Genomic DNA, 18566 nt, shown 5'->3' with positions numbered 1-18566 from the left:
CTCTGTCATTTCATAGCCTGTATAAGATTTATTTTCCAATAGCCTCCAAAAAGGACTTTTTGAGCTCTGTTCATTACCCTCATTCTTGCACTTGTTCATTAAATGGATTAGCTAAATGTGTGCAGAGGACACTGGAGTTGCAGGCACGGTGTCTCTCTCCTTGTTCTTTATTTTCTGTTGCCAAATCCAGAAACTTGATTTACTAATGATCCTCAGAAGCCAGGGGGGAAGGGAGAGGTGTGGAGACAGAAAAACAAGACATTACCTTTCAGAAACAATCAGATGTCTCAGACATAAGGGTGACTCATCTGTTGAGGTTGTTCAGTTACTCAGTCATGTCCAGTAGTGTTTAAAACAGCGCATTTTTGTTACTTATTAATGTATATAACACATAGAACTTAAGTTGTAGTAATTGATTTATTCTTTTTAAAAATAAATTAGTATGATTTTTAAATTGTATGTGTAATTTGTATGAACAAGTTTTGATAGTGTTCTTTGTAATTGTATTTCAGAATGTTCTTGATATAGAATTACATTTTTTTTTGGCCAGTCCTATTATTCTATGATATGGTGAACTTTAACTTGGCTTTACCCGATTACCATGTCACAGTAGTGAATTCTGAGTAAATTATGATTTTCTATTTGTCAAATTAAACATGATATTTTCCTGGTTGCAATAGCACAATTTCTAATAGTTCTAATTATTGTTGGCATCTAGGGACATAGATTCTTCTCAGATCTAGAAACAATGGTGACTGCTATCCAACCTCTCCAAGAAGTGTTGAACTTTCCATATTAAGAGAAATACATTCTTCCAAAATAAGAGAGATACTATTTCTATTGCATTCCAAAATTTCAAACTTGCATTACATTATGCTGAGAAATCAGAAGTAGTTGTTGAGAACAATAGATTGGATTTAGGAATTTTAAAGACACTGTTATCTTCAATAAGGTGGAGACTTGTGGGGACCTATGGGGTAATTACATAAGATCAACTCAAATTTTATTATTTCCAGAGGAGAGTAACAGTGCTGATGAGGGTAGTCTTTAAGTAACTAGAATTGCTGTAAGTAGCTGCCTCAATTTATATCAAGCGCAGTTCAGCTCGGTTGCTCCGTCGTGCCTGATTATTTGTGAGCCCAGGGACTGCAGCATGTCAGGCTTCCCTGTCCATCACCATCTCCTGGAACTTGCTCAAACTCATGTCCATCAAGTCGGTGATGCCATCCAACCATCTCATCCTCTGTTGACCCCTTCTCCTCCTGCCTTAAATCTTTCCCAGCATCAGGGTCTTTTCCAGTGAGTCAAGTGCTGGCATTCATTAAAAGTAGTTTTATGGATATGCATATCCATGAAATTAAAGTGATAAAAATAGATTCAATATAAGGGGCACTATTCTCTTTGGAAATTGAACGTAAGGTGGTACGATGCAATGGCTGAGCTTGTGGAGTTTGGAATCACATAAAATGGCTCAATTTACCAGCCTTGCATCATTGCAAAAGTTGCTTTCCATTCATCATCTTTTTATCTCCATCTGTAGAAATAGAAAGTGTATTTCATGGAGATGATGTGAGAATTAAATTTTTAAAAGATGTATAAAAAAGCCTAGCAAAATTAATTCATGGTAGAAAGTAAAAGGCTTAAAAGTTGCTCAATAAATTTTGGTTATTTTTATTGCGATATGGCAAGTATTGTCACAAGAACTATTAAGGTATGTAAAGAGGGATTGCTTATCAGAGTTATAGTGAAGTGTGAATTAATTCAGAACTTTAAGATGATAATTGACCTCTAAAGTCCATTATAAATGTGAGATATTTACATTACTGTGTACTATTTATCTGAAAATAAAATTAGGTTTAAATTATATATCACAATATGCAATTCATAGTTTTTCCATGGTGTTTCATTTACTGAACACTCTGTAATATATTCATTAGCAAGGTCTATTTATTTATTTTCTTTTTAAAAATTTTATAAATTAAAAAATTTAGTTGGAGGAAAATTGCTTTACAATGTTGTGTGAGTTTCTGCTGTACAACAATGTGAATCAGCTGTAAGTATACATATATCCCCTCCCTCTTGAGCTTCCCTTCAGCCCCTCCCCCATTCTACCCCTCTAGGTCATCATAGAGTACTGAGCTGAGCTCAGTATTATACAGTAGTTTCCCACTAGCTATCTATTACTCTCTCAATTCATCCCACTTTTCCTTCCCCTACTGTGTCCGTAGTATTTTCTGGAGGTGCCGCTAAACTCAGTGACAGTAGCAGGAGACAGACCTGACAGAAAAGAAAGAAAGACCTTTTTACTCAGGTTAAATAACTGACTAACTTTAAATTTCCTTTAGTCTGTCAGGGACATTTTGACCTGTAAGGAAGTACAGGCTACGCTCTAATCACAGCTATCATTTTGTCACATCATCTGTTACCAGGAGATGCTCTTCCTTGAGGAGTCCACAGAACCACAGCACTTTTCAGTATTGAAGTAACTGAAAGATTATAATGCTTTTGTTTCTACTGTAGAGGATATTTAATTTACCCACATCTGCAACACTAAGTTATGGCGCAAAAAGGGCTAGATTAAAGGTCTCCTAACTTGGAATCATTTTCTCTCCAGCACCTCAACTCCGAAACACATGCACACATACATTTGTCAAAATAGCTCAGTCTCCAAATAGAGAGGAATGAAAGCTCCTAAAAAGCTCAAGTGTGCGATTCTTCACCGATCAGCACAGAACTGACTCACAATAGGGGCCCAGATAAAATGTTTCAGACCCAACTGGATCAAACCTTTAAAGCACTAAATTAAAACAATCCTTTTGTTAGAGAAAGAGGACCATCATACTAAATCTCTGACCAGTAACTGATGATGCTTTTCATCTGTGATGCTAATTGGTCTCTAATACTGAGATCACCCAGTTCTGTTCAGTTGAGTCACTCAGTATTTTCCGACGCTTCGTGACCCCATGGACTGCAGCACGTCAGGCCTCCCTGTCCATCACCAACTCTCGGAATTTACTCAAACTCACGTCCATTGAGTCGGTGATTCAATCCAACCATCTCATCCTCTGTCACCCCCTTCTCCTCCTGCCTTGAATCTTTCCCAGCATCGGGGTCTTTTCAAATGAGTCAGTTCTTCCTATCAAGTAGCCAAAGTATTGGAGCTTCAGCTTCAACATCAGTCCTTCCAACGAATATTCAGGACTGATTTCCTTTAGGATGAGCTGGTTGGATCTCCTTGCAGTCCAAGGGACTCTCAAAAGTCTTCTCCAACACCACAGTTCAAAAGCATCAGTTCTTCAGTGCTCAGCTTTCTTTATAGTCCAACTCTCAGATTCATACATGACTACTGGAAAAACCACAGCTTTGACTAGACAGATCTTTGTTGGCAAAGCAATGTCTCTGCTTTTTAATATGCTGTCTAGGTTGGTCCTAGCTTTTCTTCCAAGGAGCAAGCTTCTTTTAATTTCATGTCTGCAGTCACCATCAGCAGTGATTTTGGAGCCCCCAAAAATAAAGTCTGGATTGGATCACCCAATCCAGGATCAAATACTGAATTCCTTGGTTGCTATCACTTGAGTGGAGGAGGATCACAGAACCCATTTGAGTGGACTTGCCTGCTCCCCTCACACCTTGCCCTTTCCTGTTCTCCAGCATGGTGTGCCTATATTTGTTCAGAGGCTCTTGGATGGCAGCTCTGACAGAACAACTGGTGCTGAGCCCTCCCCTGGCTTGGGCCAGGGAGACCCAGCGTAAGAATATACCTAGGATAGTGAGCTATTGTGGGGTAGGGGAAGGAAGGAACTTAGTTTTGTCACTGTGTCCAGGTCATGTCCCTTTAGTATTGTGATATAATCTTCAGTGACCAGCTATATTTGTCATATGGATCCCCAATTCTTTCTACACAAAAAGTGTGTAGATAAGCTGCCCTCTATAGAGCTGCATCAGGGGCTTCCATATGTACAAGACACAGTTTTTTTTTTCTCACTTCTCCTCCAATAGAACATCCCTAGCCTTCCATCCCATTCTTTCAGTGTCTTAAAAGGATTTAGAAATAAAGGTGTCAAAATAATTCCCCATTGGCATTTTCCTTTATTATGTTGAGTTATGCCAGGGAAAGGGAAAATTTCTCTAAAAATTTTATGAGAAACTGTAAAGAGTTAGAAAGATCCCCCCTAGAAGATTCTGTGTTATGTCCTCAAGAGGATCTGTGATGTTGGTGCCCCTCTCTAATATGTGAGAATATATCAAAGGGTCTCCCCCATGTCTTTTGTTTCCCCTGAACCCTAATGTTAAAAATGTCTGTATCCCTGCCCTGGAGGTTCTCTGGCAAAAGCTGGGACTAGTTTTCTCCCTATTTCTCCTGGATAAACACCAGGATAAAGCTGGATAAAGTTTAAACAGCTTCTAGTAATCTTTAGTACTTGAAATGACTCTTTAGATGAGGACCATACATGGGCTGTTCTTTGATGCTTTAAAGAACTTAAAGCATCTTCTGAAAACCTAACACAGGTTAGTGTTCACTATGAATGTATTTTGAAACTTTCTAGATGATTATTTTCTCCTACATCTCTTCATTCTTTGACTTGAGCACATGAGAAGAGATTCAACTAGTAGAGAACAAATAAGAGGTTCATTCATCATGCCTACTATGTTCCTTAATTCATCATGTTTTGTTATCTCTCCTTCTAGTTCTTCCCTACTTTCCCCCAGCTTTGTCATCACCATTACTGAAAGTCCCCAAAGTTTGTACAGACCCCCTAGCATTATAATAGATCCAATGAACGAAATAAAACTTACTGAAAATTTCCCTTTTGCTTAAAAATCACCTTTTCCTTTCCTGTGAATGTTTCAGGCAAATAGTAGAAGAATAAAGAGGAATTTTGTCTGAATTTGTTACAGGAAGTGGAAGGGACACAATATCATTAAAATGAGAGTGTTGCAACTGGACCTCCTTCTTCTTTTCCAAGATCCTCATAATAATCAGTTCCCCAGATCATGAATTTATTTGTTTAGGTCACTGATGTTTTTCTGAGCAACTATTATATATGGGGCTCTGTCTGGACTCAGAATTCTATATGAATAATATTGTTAGAAAAATCCCAATTATCATGGAACTTGGCTAGTGACAGGAGAGAAAGATAATCTAATTAACAAAGAAAAATATTTCAGAGAGCAATAGTGCTCTGATAAAAACTATATCAGGGTTATGGGACAGAGAAAATGGGATTCACTTGACTTCAGTTCAAGTGGCTAGGGAGGCCTCCTTGAGACAGTGACTTTTATTAATAGTTGAAAAATGAATGATGAGAAGGAAGCGGTTATATAAAAGACATAAGACAACTGAGAAAAAACCAAGAGTGGCAAGATATGTGCTGTGTTTAAGGGATCGAAAAAGGCTAGGGTGGCTGAAGCAGAGTAAGTAAGTTGTTGAGTAGAAATATGAGGTTGGAGAGTAAATTAGGTGTCAAATCATTTGGCCCTGATGGCTAAGATAAGATTCTTTTTTTAATTTATGGAAAAAGATATGTGAAGCTACTGAAGGTTTACAAAGACAGTCAGTTTATATTTACTAAAAAAATAATTCTAGTGTATATTGTATTATAGGGATTCATCAGGGAGACATGCAGGATTGCAATAGAATTCCCCAGGGAAGATGTACTTATGTCCTCATTTACTGTGGTGGTGACAAAGACAAAAGCAGAGACATTACTTTGCCAACTAAGGTCCGTCTAGTCAAGGCTATGGTTTTTCCTGTGGTCATGGATGGATGTGAAAATTGGACTGTGAAGAAGGCTGAGCGCCGAAGAATGATGCTTTTGAACTGTGGTGTTGGAAAAGACTCTTGAGAGTCCCTTGGACTGCAAGGAGATCCAACCAGTCCATTCTGAAGGAGATCAACCCTGGGATTTCTTTGGAAGGAATGATGCTAAAGCTGAAACTCCAGTACTTTGGTCACCTCATGCGAAGAGTTGACTCATTGGGAAAGACTCTGATGCTGGGAGGGATTGGGGGCAGGAGGAGAAGGGGACGACAGAGGATGAGATGGCTGGATGGCATCACAGACTTGATGGACATGAGTCTGAGTGAACTCCGGGAGATGGTGATGGACAGGGAGGCCTGGCGTGCTGCGATTCATGGGGTCTCAAAGAGTTGGACACGACTGAGTGACTCAACTGAACTGAACTGAAAGAGAAAGGGAATAGATTTGAAATGGATATTTGTATGCCTTATTAATAAATTATATTAGGGAGGAGTAGAAAATCAAGCTTATCCCTCAGGACTCTGTCTTGAATTGCTGGAATAAATGTTAAGGATCCTGCTTATTGAGATAGGGAAGACTAAGGGAAGAAAAAACTTGAGTCAAGTGGTTAGGAATAAAAGTTTTGTTTAAGTTTAAAATAATTTTTTGGACATTTATGTGGAGCTGTCAAGAGACTAGTTGTATTTATGAGACTGGAATTCAGGGGGAAGCCAGGGCTGAATATATATATATGTTGTGGACATGGACAGCTGTGTTAAAGTTGCACATGGAGAGGGAGTAAGTAGCAGAAGACAAGAAGTGAGCCAGGGTCAGTAAGTCAGCGTAGGGGTCTTAGTTGGAGCACCAGTGATGTTGATGACAACCGAGAGAATGTAATGCAGAGAGCAAGGGAACTTAGATTTTTCAAGGAGGGGGAGAGTGCCTATTTGTGGTATGACTAAGAGGAGGGCAAAATGAGAAAAAACATGACAGAGAAGAGAGCACTGGGTATGGTGGATTTGACATTTGCTGTCACTGCAGGAGACCCAGATTTGGTCCCTGGGTCAGGAAGATCCCATGGAGGAGGGTAAGCAACCCACTCCAGTATTCTTGCCTGGAGAATCCCAGGGACAGAGGGGATATAGTTCATAGGGTCGCAAAGAGTCGGACCTGTCTGAAGCAACTTAGCACATATGCACGCAATACTTAAGACAGAAGCTTGACTGGATTGTTGGGGAAAGAATGGGAGCTGAAGAAAAGAGGAATGGATTACAGATGACTCTTCTGACTAGCTGACCTCAGGGACAAACTGTGCTCTAGGACAAGGGAATCAACTGGACCCAAAGTATAAAGATAAGGGCTTGATGAGAAGCTGGGAAAACCTGAGAATCAGACATGTTTAGTCACCAGCAAGGAAGCATTAGAGTGCCCTTGAATGCTGAGGTGACTGGCTATGCAAAAAATCATTAATCAATACAGCTAATATTTATTAGTGTCCTAGACTATACCAGTTATTTTACCCTAATGTTGGAGTAACAAACCAAACTTTTCTGGTTTCTATCAACATGGAACATCTTAACATTTTGCGGCTATTCTGCACCAGGCCTATAAATTTTAGTATGTAATTCTTATCAGTATCATATCTGTATCAACTAAAAACATGTATATCTATGGAATCTAACATTAAAAAACTTTGAGTTATTTACTCAGGGTCACATTGTTAATTCTAGAATCTAGATTATATTATCTAAATGAGTACCTAGAAATTTCCTTTCTTCTCTGTCAGCATACCCCTTTTATGTTATATTCACACATACTGCAGTATGATATATAAAATGTTTCTATTCTTATTTGCTCAAAATGGTAATTCATGATAAAATTAGCTGAAGACAATTTCCAAATGATGATGAAGATATTTCTCACTTTAGGAAGTTAAGTAATAGAAAGATCTTGTGAGTTAACATTCATAAGGGTTATAAAAGTAAAAATGTCAGTATATTTACTGAGCACCTATTTTGTGATCAGCACTAGGAAATGTCGCTCTTTAATTTCACACTTAATAACATCCTGTGAGGAATATATTATCATCAAATCTGTTTTAGAGATAAAGAAAAAAGACTCATGGATGGTAAAACGGAGCCAAGTAGAAGAGCTCATGTTCAGATTCAGAAACTCTGATTCTACAACTTGTGGTTCTAACTACCATTAGTGAACAGTGGCTTGATTGTGTCTGAATTACTGATAAAATTTCTGATGTTTATACACACAGTGTCTTGGGCATGTATATATTTGTGGTTCAGTGGTGCTATAAGAGCTGCTAAATCCAATATAAATGAGAGATTTACATTCATTCTGCATTTATTATTTGAAGAATTCATATAGTAGTTTCACATGAGCAGACGGTCATGGGCAAGTGTTGAAAAATGCAAAGAAGTATTATCTTCCTTCTTCTGAGATTAACAAATTGGGCTAAGGTTGCCAAATTAAAAACAGCATGCTCAATTAAATCTGAATTCAGATAAACAAGAGTAATTTATCAAAAGTACTGAGAATCCTGTTTTTTTTTTTTTTTTTTTTTTTTGCTGAATCTGGAAACCTTAAATTGGAGACATGAACCGGATGAACAGTGCTAAATACAAGCTGTAGTGAACAGTAATTTCACACATTTAAATTTTGTAAAGTTGTCATGCCTCAGGAAGATATTTAAGAAATTCAGAATAGTAAAGTAGATCTGGTCTACTCTTTTTTCTGCCATCATTTCTAGGTGATAGTCTCTACTTACAGTCTGAGGACTTGCTCATTTTTTGTTAATTATATATATGAGAATATCATCTTCTTAGCTTCTGCCCTTCTGAGGGGACCTGACTACAGAAACAAAAGTTCTGCATCTGACCAATGGTAGTGTTTGATGCCTATTGTTATTGTGGGACCTAGGAAACAAAGAATGTGAAATCGCTGAAGAATGAATAGGAATAAAATGTCTGTGCCTGTAGTTTACTTCTGTAGAGACGTAGTGGACCAGAGACGAGAAAATAAGAACAAAGAAGATGTGAAAGATAAATTATGACTTTGCAATTGGTTAGCAAGCAAATAAATGAATAAACCCTGGTCCTGAACAAATTAACTTTGTTAGAAAAACAGCCCTTCACTGGGTCCGGATTCTTAAAAAATATAAGCTTCAGTTCAGTTCAGTTCAGTCACTCAGTCGTGTCCGGCTCTTTGCGACCCCATGAACTGCAGCACGCCAGGCCTCCCTGTCCATCACCATCTCCCATCAGACTCACACCCATCGACTCAGTGATGCCATCCAGCCATCTCATCCTCGGTCTTCCCCTCCTCCTGCCCCCAATCCCTCCCAGCATCAGAGTCTTTTCAATGAGTGAACTCTTCGCATGAGGTGGCCAAAGTACTGGAGCTTCAGCTTTAGCATCATTCCTTCCAAAGAAATCCGAGGGTGGATCTCCTTCAGAATGGACGGGTTGGATCTCCTTGCAGTCCAAGGGACTCTCAAGAGTCTTCTTCAACACCACAGTTCAAAAGCATCAATTCTTTGGCGCTCAGCTTTCTTTACAGTCCAACTCTCACATCCATACATGACCACAGGAAAAACCATAGCCTTGACTAGACGGACCTTTGTTCAGTGGGACCCAAAATTTCAACCAATACAATGTCGGGTGCCGCCTGGGGCTGTGGGGCAGACAGCCTGATCGAGAGGCCGTCTCCTCTCAGAGCCTTTCGTGCACCAGTTTAAGGGCCTGTGTTACTTCACCAACTGGACGGAGCGGTGCGGAGTGTGGTCAAATATATCTACAACCAGCGGAGTTCGCGTGCTTCGACAGCAACGCGGGCGAGTACCGCGCGGTGACCGAGCTGGGGCGGCCTCAAGCCGAGCACTGCAACAGCCAGAAGAACGTCCTGCAGCGGACGCGAGCCGAGGTGGACGCGGTGTGCAGACACATCAACAGGACCGGTGAGCGCTTCACGGTGCAGCGGCGCGCGCGCGCGCGCGAGAGAGAGACAGAGAGAGAGAGAGAGAGAGAGAAATGGAGAAAGAGATACAGAGATACTTGACTGAATCCAGGATGAGTGTATACAATGAGAACCACTACAAATCACGAGAGCCTGTTGCAGAAGAGACAGTGACGGTGTCAGTGCTGGTAAGGGGCGACAGTGTGAGGTGTGCGCTGTGAGGTGAGGTGTGGTAGAGACCGTGTGCCGTCCGGGCAGTATCCTGGGGTCCGAGAGGACCGGGACGGAGGGGAGGTGTGAGCAGAGCGATGCAGGAGGGAGGCTCCAGGCATCTTGGTGTCTATGACAGAGGTGAGGGGAGGGGAGGAAAGGCTGACACGGGTGGGTGTTCAGGGGGGCCAGCTTCTAGGTGTCTGTGTTTGCGGGAAGCTTTAGGGGAGGAGAGGTGAGGAAAGGAAAATGATTGGGAGCACGTGAGAAGAGTCACAACCTGCTCTTGGCATCCACCCTCTTAATACTGACATCCCAGAAATGAGTGTGCAGGCATTTGTGTGCAAGAATGTTTCACTGAGAAAAACATAGACTACTTTCTGAAAGGTGGAGGAAGGGAGACTCTGTAGCTCCTCTGATCTTTCTGAGACTTCTTTTCTGTCTAAATCTTTTCCTTTTCCCCTCTTTGGTCTATGTATTTTTACATAGTTGAAATGATTGTGTAACCGACTTTTGAATTATAATTTTTTAACATACAGACATTACTATTTTTATAATGCTAATACTATTAGGGTAGTTTAATATCATTTGTTTTTATAATTGTAAGAATTTACCTCACAATCCCCTTTATCAGATATCAGATCCTTTTTCAAAGATATATAGTGCCAGGTACTCAGTTTAAATTTTACATTTATTAAAACATTTGTATTTCTTTGATTTCTAAGATTCTTGAACAGCTCTCACATATTTATTGTCCTCTTGTTGTTACTGCTCTAGCAATTATCTATTCTCTATTATTTCTAGGGTCCTGGTGTTTTTCTCAGTGATATGGGTTCTCTATCCAGCAAAATTAACACTGTTGATATTTGATTCATCTTTTTCTCAAGTGTGGTTTATATTTTTGACTCAGTTTATTATTTTCAATGACAGAAATTTAAATATTTTGTTTAATGAAATATGCTGCAAACTTGTTAGGAATGATTTACCATCAATTTTAAACTTACCATTTTAGAATATTTAAAATTGTTTTCTTCCAAGTTTCTCCATTATTTTATTTAAAATTGTATTTATTAAGGCTGATATTGTCAGAGTTTGTCTCAAGACACTAGGCACACATACTAATGAGGCCCAGACCCTGTCCCTAACTCAAGTGTCAGCTTAAAAAGAATGTGCATGCTAACTTGCTTCAGTCGTGTCCGACTCTTTGCAACCCTGTGGACAGTAGCCCTCCAAGCTCCTCTGTCCATGGGATTCTCCAGGCAAGGATACTGGAGTAGGTTGCCATGCCCTCCTCCGGGGGATCTTCCTGACCCAGGGCTGGAACCCTCATTTCTTATATCTCTTGCATGGGCAGGCAGGTTCTTTACCACCAGCTCCACCTGGGAAGCTCTTGAAAAGGGAGAAAATTATAAAGTGATAATAATTCCAATATTGAATTCACTTGTCTTACAAAAGAGAGGGATTGACCAGCAGAGTTTAATTACAAGAATTCTTTTTTAAATTAATGACTTTTCTTCTTTCCTTCTCCTTCTGGACTCATGCCTTTTTTGGAATTCAATTCAGAGTTAGAGATTCACCTGTGTCTTTCCATCTTGCCAGGGTAGAACCGTTTCTCAGGTGTTCTAAGGTGTGAGTGCCTGGAGACAGCTTTCCTCCAGGGCTTCATCCTCTGTCTCTGTACTTGCCCCACTGCTCTTCCCTAATTTATGCACCCCACTTTGAATCATAGTTTCTCTCAAATTAAACAAGGATAATAAATAGCTGTGATCCACTGAAGGCTAAATTCCAGTTACTGCTATACATACTTAGGGTGCATTAATCCTCACATATCCCTAGGAGGTGAACTAGTATTATTATTCCTTTCCATAGGTGAGAAAGATGGGCACAGAGCAATGTAAAAATCTCCCAGGATCAATCAGTAAGACGCAGAGTCTGGATTTGAGTCCAGGAACATGGATTCAGAAATGACACTTTTAATTAAGTACTATATGCTTTACGCAGATTTGTAAAAATTCAGCAATAATTGTTTGCTGAAATGGGAAAAAAAAAAGACACATAAATATCCTCAACATCTCTCAAACTGATGTGCCAGTGCTGTGAAGGTTAAATTCAGGGTGTGGCACTAACTTCTAAAGTTGGCCAGTTGGCTGGTTTTCAGGGAGACCTGTAAGAGTCGTATCCGACTCTTTGCAACCCCATGGACTGTAGCCTACCAGGCTCTGCTGTCCATGGGATTTTCCAGGCAAGGGTACTGGAGTGAGAGACTTTACTTGGAAACCAAAGTAAGATGGTAGGTGTTGCAAGAGGGCATCAGAGGGCAGACACATTGAAACCATAATCACAGAAAACTAGTCAATCTAATCACACTAGGACCACAGCCTTGTCTAACTCAATGAAACTAAGCCATGCCCATGGGGCCACCCAAGATGGGCGGGTCATGGTGGAGAGGTCTGACAGAATGTGGTCCACTGGAGAAGGGAACGGCAAACCACTTCAGTATTCTTGCCTTGAGAACCCCATGAACAGTATGAAAAGGCAAAATGATATGATACTGAAAGAGGAACTCCCCAGGTCAATAGGTGCCCAATATGCTACTGGAGATCAGTGGAGAAATAACTCCAGAAAGAATGAAGGGATGGAGCCAAAGCAAAAGCAATACCCAGTTGTGGATGTGACTGGTGATAGAAGCACGGTCCAATGCTGTAAAGAGCAATATTGCATAGGAACCTGGAATGTCAGGTCCATGAATCAAGGCAAATTGGAAGTGGCCAAACAAGAGATGGCAAGAGTGAATGTCAACATTCTAGGAACCAGTGAACTAAAATGGACTGGAATGGGTGAATTTAACTCAGATGACCATTATATCTACTACTGCAGGCAGGAATCCCTTAGAAGAAATGGAGTAGCCATCATGGTCAACAAAAGAATCTGAAACGCAGTACTTGGATGCAGTCTCAAAAATGACAGAATGATCTCTGTTCATTTCCAAGGCAAACCTTTCAGTATCACAATAATCCAAGTCTATGCCCCAACCAGTAGTGCTGTAGAAGCTGAAGTTGAACGGTTCTATGAAGACATACAAGACCTTTTAGACTCACACCCAAAAAAGATGTCCTTTTCATTCTAGGGGACTGGAATGCAAAAGTAGGAAGTCAAGAAACACCTGGAGCAACAGGCAAATTTGGCCTTGGAATGTGGAATGAAGCAGGGCAAAGACTAATAGAGTTTTGCCAAGAAAATGCACTGGTCATAGCAAACACCCTCTTCCAACAACACAAGAGAAGACTCTACACATGGACATCACCAGATGGTCAACACTGAAATCAGATTGATTATATCTGATGGAGAAGCTCTATACAGTCAACAAAAACAAGACCAGGAGCTGACTGTGGCTCAGATCGTGAACTCCTTATTACCAAATTCAGACTTAAATTGAAGAAAGTAGACAAAACAGCTAGACCATTCAGGTATGACCTAAATCAAATCCCTTATGGTTATACAGTGGAAGTGAGAAATAGATTTAAGGGACTAGATCTGATAGATAGAGTGCCAGATGAATTATGGATGGAGGTTCATGACGTTGTACAGGAGACACGAATCAAGACCATCCCCATGGAAAAGAAATGCAAGAAAGCAAAATGGCTGCCTGGGGAGGCCTTACAAATAGCTGTGAAAAGAAGAGAGGCAAAAAGCAAAGGAGAAAAGGAAAGGTATAAGCATCTGAATGCAGAGTTCCAAAGAAATGCAAGAACAGATAAGAAAGCCTTCCTCAGCTGTCAGTGCAAAGAAATAGAGGAAAACAACAGAATGGGAAAGACTAGAGATCTCTTCCAGAAAATTAGAGATACCAAGGGAACATTTCATGCAAAGATGGGCTCAATAAAGGACAGAAATGGTCTGGACCTAACAGAATCAGAAGATATTAAGAAGAGGTGGCAAGAATACACAGAAGAACTGTACAAAAAGATCTTCACGACCAAGATAATCACGATGGTGTGATCACTTACCTAGAGCCAGACATCCTGGAATGTGAAGTCAAGTGGACCTTAGAAAGCATCACTACAAACAAAGCTAGTGGAGGTGATGGAATTCCAGAGGAGCTATTTCAAATCCTGAAAGATGATGCTGTGAAAATGTTGCACTCAATATGCCAGCAAATTTTGAAAACTCAGCAGTGGCCACAAGACTGGAAAAGGTCAGTTTTCATTCCAATCCCAAAGAAAGGCAATGCCAAAGAATGCTCAAGCTACAGCACAATTGCACTCATCTCACTTGCTAGTGGAGAAGGCAATGGCACCCCACTCCAACACTCTTGCCTGGAAAATCCCATGGACGGAGGAGCCTGGTGGGCTGCAGTCCATGGGGTCGTGAAGAGTTTGACACGACTGAGCGACTTCACTTTCACTTTTCACTTTCATGCATTGGAGAACAAAATGGCAACCCACTCCAGTGTTCTTGCCTGGAGAATCCCAGGGACGGGGGAGCCTGGTAGGCTGCCATCTATGGGGTCGCACAGAGTCGGACACGACTGAAGCGACTTAGCAGTAGCAGCAGCAGCACATGCTAGCAAAGTAATGCTCAAAATTCTCCAAGCCAGGCTTTAGCAATATGTGAACCGTGAACTTCCTGATGTTCAAGCTGGTTTTAGAAAAGGCAGAGTAACCAGAGATCAAATTGCTGACGACCGCTGGATCATAGAAAAAACAAGAGAGTTCCAGAAAAATGTCTATTTCTGCCTTATTGACTATGCCAAAGCCTTCGACTGTGTGGATCACAATAAACTGTGGAAAATTCTTTAAGAGATGTGAATACCAGACCACCTGACCTGCCTCTTGAGAAACCTATATGCAGGTCAGGAAGCCACATTTAGAACTGGACATGGAACAACAGACTGGTTCCAAATAGGAAAAGGAGTACGTCAAGGTTGTATACTGTCACCCTGCTTATTTAACTTCTATGCAGAGTACATCATGAGAAACGCTGGGCTGGAAGAAGCACAAGCTGGAATCAAGATTGCCAGGAGAAATATCAATAACCTCAGATATGCAGATGACACCACCCTTATGGCAGAAAGTGAAGAGGAACGAAAAAGCTTCTTGATGAAAGTGAAAGTGGAGAGTGAAAAAGTTGGCTTAAAGCTCAACATTCAGAAAACGAAGATCATGGCATCTGGTCCCATCACTTCATGGCAAATAGATGGGGAAACAGCAGAAACAGTGTCAGACTTTATTTTTTTGGGCTCCAAAATCACTGCAGATGGTGATTGTAGCCATGAAATTAAAAGATGCTTACTCCTTGGAAGAAAAGTTATGACCAACCTAGATAGCATATTGAAAAGCAGAGACATTACTTTGCCAACAATGATCCGTCTAGTCAAAGCTATGGTTTTTCCAGTGGTCATGTATGGATGTGAGAGTTGTACTGTGAAGAAAGATGAGCATCGAAGAATTGATGCTTTTGAACTGTGGTGTTGGAGAAGACTGTTGAGAGTCCCTTGGACTGCAAGGAGATCCAACCAGTCCATTCTGAAGATCAGCCATAGGATTTCTTTGGAAGGAATGATACTAAAGCTGAAACTCCAGTACCATGGCCACCTCATGTGAAGAGTTGACTCATTGGAAAAGACTCTGATGTAAGGAGGGATTGGGGGCAGGAGGGAAAGGGGACAACAGAGAATGAGATGGCTGGATGGCATCACCGACTCGATGGACGTGAGTCTGAGTGAACTCCAGGAGTTGGTGATGGACAGGGAGGTCTGGTGTGCTGCGATTCATGGGGTTGCAGAGTCGCACATGACTGAGCGACTGAACTGTACTGAACTGCCCGAGCTGCAGTCTGGAAATGGAGAGTGAATTCAGAAAGGCAGCCAAATGGGGAGACTTACTCTGTCTTCCTCATTGATTACCTCCACCTTTTCTCTCCTAGCGGAGCCTACAGTGACTGTGTATCCTGCAAAGACCCAGCCCCTGCAGCACCATGACCTCCTTGTCTGCTCTTTGAATGTTTTCTATCCAGGACACATTGAAGTCAGGTGGTTCCAAAACGGCCATGACGAGGAGGCTGGGGTGATCTCCACAGGCCTGATCCAGAATGGAGACTGGACCTTCCAGACCATGGTGATGCTTGAAACAGTTCCTCAGAGGTCTTCACCTGCCGAGTGGATCACCCCAGCCAGATGAGCCTTCTCACAGTGGAATGGAGTGAGAAGCTCTCTGATCTCATTACTTCTTCACTCACCAAAGACGGGGCTTGCTTACTCTTGAGTGTCAGGTGTCTCCTCTCCCTGCAGCCTATTTTCATTTGCTCTATTTTCTTCTATCCTTTAGCTTAGGTTATTAGAATAGTCTTCTGAATGTCCTGTAATAGAAATCCTTTGATATTTATAGATATCCTGTGATAGTTTCGACTAATACCTGTACCCTCCAGAAAGGCAGTTATGCCTGACAGCAGAATAGAGTTGTTCCTAGTTTGAATGTCCCATGATATCACAGTTCAGGGTCATCCCATGGCCTGGGACACCAGTCCCCTTTTTCAGGCTGGCCTTGGACTTCTGACCCTGTTGCTCTGAGTTCATCGTTATTTGACAAGGGATACATCCTCTGCAATGTAAGGCCCTTTTTGTTATGAAGTGAGTCCCGTCTTAGCTCTGCCCTTTATTAGCTCTGTCATGCTAGACAAATTACTTCACATCATTGAGTTCCTGGCACCTCACCCTTAAGATGTTGAAATAGCGGCCTTATGTGATATTTAAATGAGTTTAATGCTCAGCTTGTATCTGCTTGTTGTGATTCTTAAATCTCTTTTCCAGAAACGGTGAATTATTCTTCCAGGGTAAACTTTTTCCCCCTAATCTCACAGTTTTGAATCTCAAAGTCTCAGAGAATTTAGAATTGGGGTAAAAATCACTTAAACTAGCTTCTTTCCTCAGAGGCACAGTCTGACTCTGCTCAGAGCAGGATGCTGAGTGGAGTCGGGGGCTTTGCTCTGGGCCTGCTCTTCCTTGTGGCGGGGCTGTTCATCCACTTCAGGAATCAGAAAGGTAAGGAGCCTGTTGGCAGCTGACACTCCTTACAGACTTTGGGGGGAAGAAATATGACTTTGCTCAATTGATTCTCTATAAAGGGTCTCTCAACAACCCTTTATAAAATCTTCCTTTTCCTACTACTACTACTACTACTACTACTAAGTCGCTTCAGTCGTGTCCGACTCTGTGCGACCCCATAGACAGCAGCCCATGAGGCTCCCCCGTCCCTGGGATTCTCCAGGTAAGAACGCTGAAGTGGGTTGCCATTTCCTTCTCCAGTGCATGAAAGTGAAAAGTGAAAGTGAAGTCAGTCAGTCATGTCCGACTCTTCGCGACCCCATGGACTGCAGCCCACCAGGCTCCTCCATCCATGGGATTTTCCAGGCAAGAGTACTGGAGTAGGGTGCCATTGCCTTCTCCGTTTCAAATTTCCTGAAATCCAGAAATTGACAGTCCATGGCTACCTATGATTAAATATGAGGTGATGGCTTGCAGATATAAGAAAAATGTTAACATGCATGGAGATTTGTGGTAGAGATCCTGGGGCAAATGCATGAAGAGACACTAAGAGTGAAGAAGTTACACTGAATTTATGTGACAGAAGCATCTTAGGTCACAAGCTCTCAGTGTCTGCTGTCCTTCTTGCCCTGGCATCATGTGATATGGGTTTGGTATTAGGGAAATCTAAGTTGCACTGAATTTATGTGACAGAAGCTTCTTAGGTCACAAGCTCTCAGTGTTTGCTCTCCTTCTTGCCCTGGCATCATGTGATATGGGTTTGGTATTAGGGAAATCTGAGGTCAGAGGCTGGGAATATTGTATCTGGGGACTAACTTGCCTCCATATATTTTAAGCATGTATCTTCCCTTGTCTTTCCTGGGACACCCTGCGCTTCACCAACAGGTAATGCTCTTTAACTCTCTTTTAGAAACACGTTTAGTCTCCCTAGAACAGGTGGTAGAAGCTACAAGACAGAGACAGAAATAATGGGAAGGACTATGGATCTGACATATGATCAGGTGTTTCCACTAAAGCTTCTTCTCTCCACTAAACAGAAGGCCTATGCTCTAAAGTAGCTTTTGGCTCAGGGAGACTTAATTTGTTTTCCTTCTTACTACAATGCTTTAACATGAGGCCCTTGAAAGAGGAGAAAAAACTGCTTGCAGAATTAGATGTGGAAACAACTCTCTCTTCTATCTTTTGCAGGACTCCTGAGCTGAAGTGAAGGTGGTGATACTCAAGCAAAAACCTTCTGTCCCAGCAGCATGAAAAAGTTTCCTAATTCACTCAATTATTCCATGATAGTACTTCTTAGGGTCTAGTTTCCTCTTGGTTGAGTGACCCTGCAGAAGATGGCCTCCTCAGCCCCTATTCTTGACCTGGAAGTCCCCAATATTGATTGCAATACCTTATGTTCATTTTTTTCTGGTGCTTTCTCTTTTTAACCTTTACTGCCTCCTGTGCATCTGAACTCATCTTCTGCCCACATTCTTCATAAAGTCTTTCTCAAATAAATACAAAGCGAACAACTTCTGCTTTATACAATTTCAAGGAAGGAAGTAGAAAGAACAGAAATGCATCATAAAACAATAATGGTTTTATTTACTGAAGTTTTGTCACTCC

The 18566-nt window shown here is 41.3% G+C and overlaps 1 pseudogene; it reads left to right on the top strand.

Annotated features, from left to right (window-relative positions):
* Positions 1682 to 17930, top strand: LOC102181488 (annotated as a pseudogene).

This window comes from Capra hircus, chromosome 23, assembly GCF_001704415.2.
Source record: "Capra hircus breed San Clemente chromosome 23, ASM170441v1, whole genome shotgun sequence".
NCBI classification, from domain to species: domain Eukaryota; kingdom Metazoa; phylum Chordata; class Mammalia; order Artiodactyla; family Bovidae; genus Capra; species Capra hircus.
This window is presented reverse-complemented; position numbering and strand designations above follow the sequence as displayed.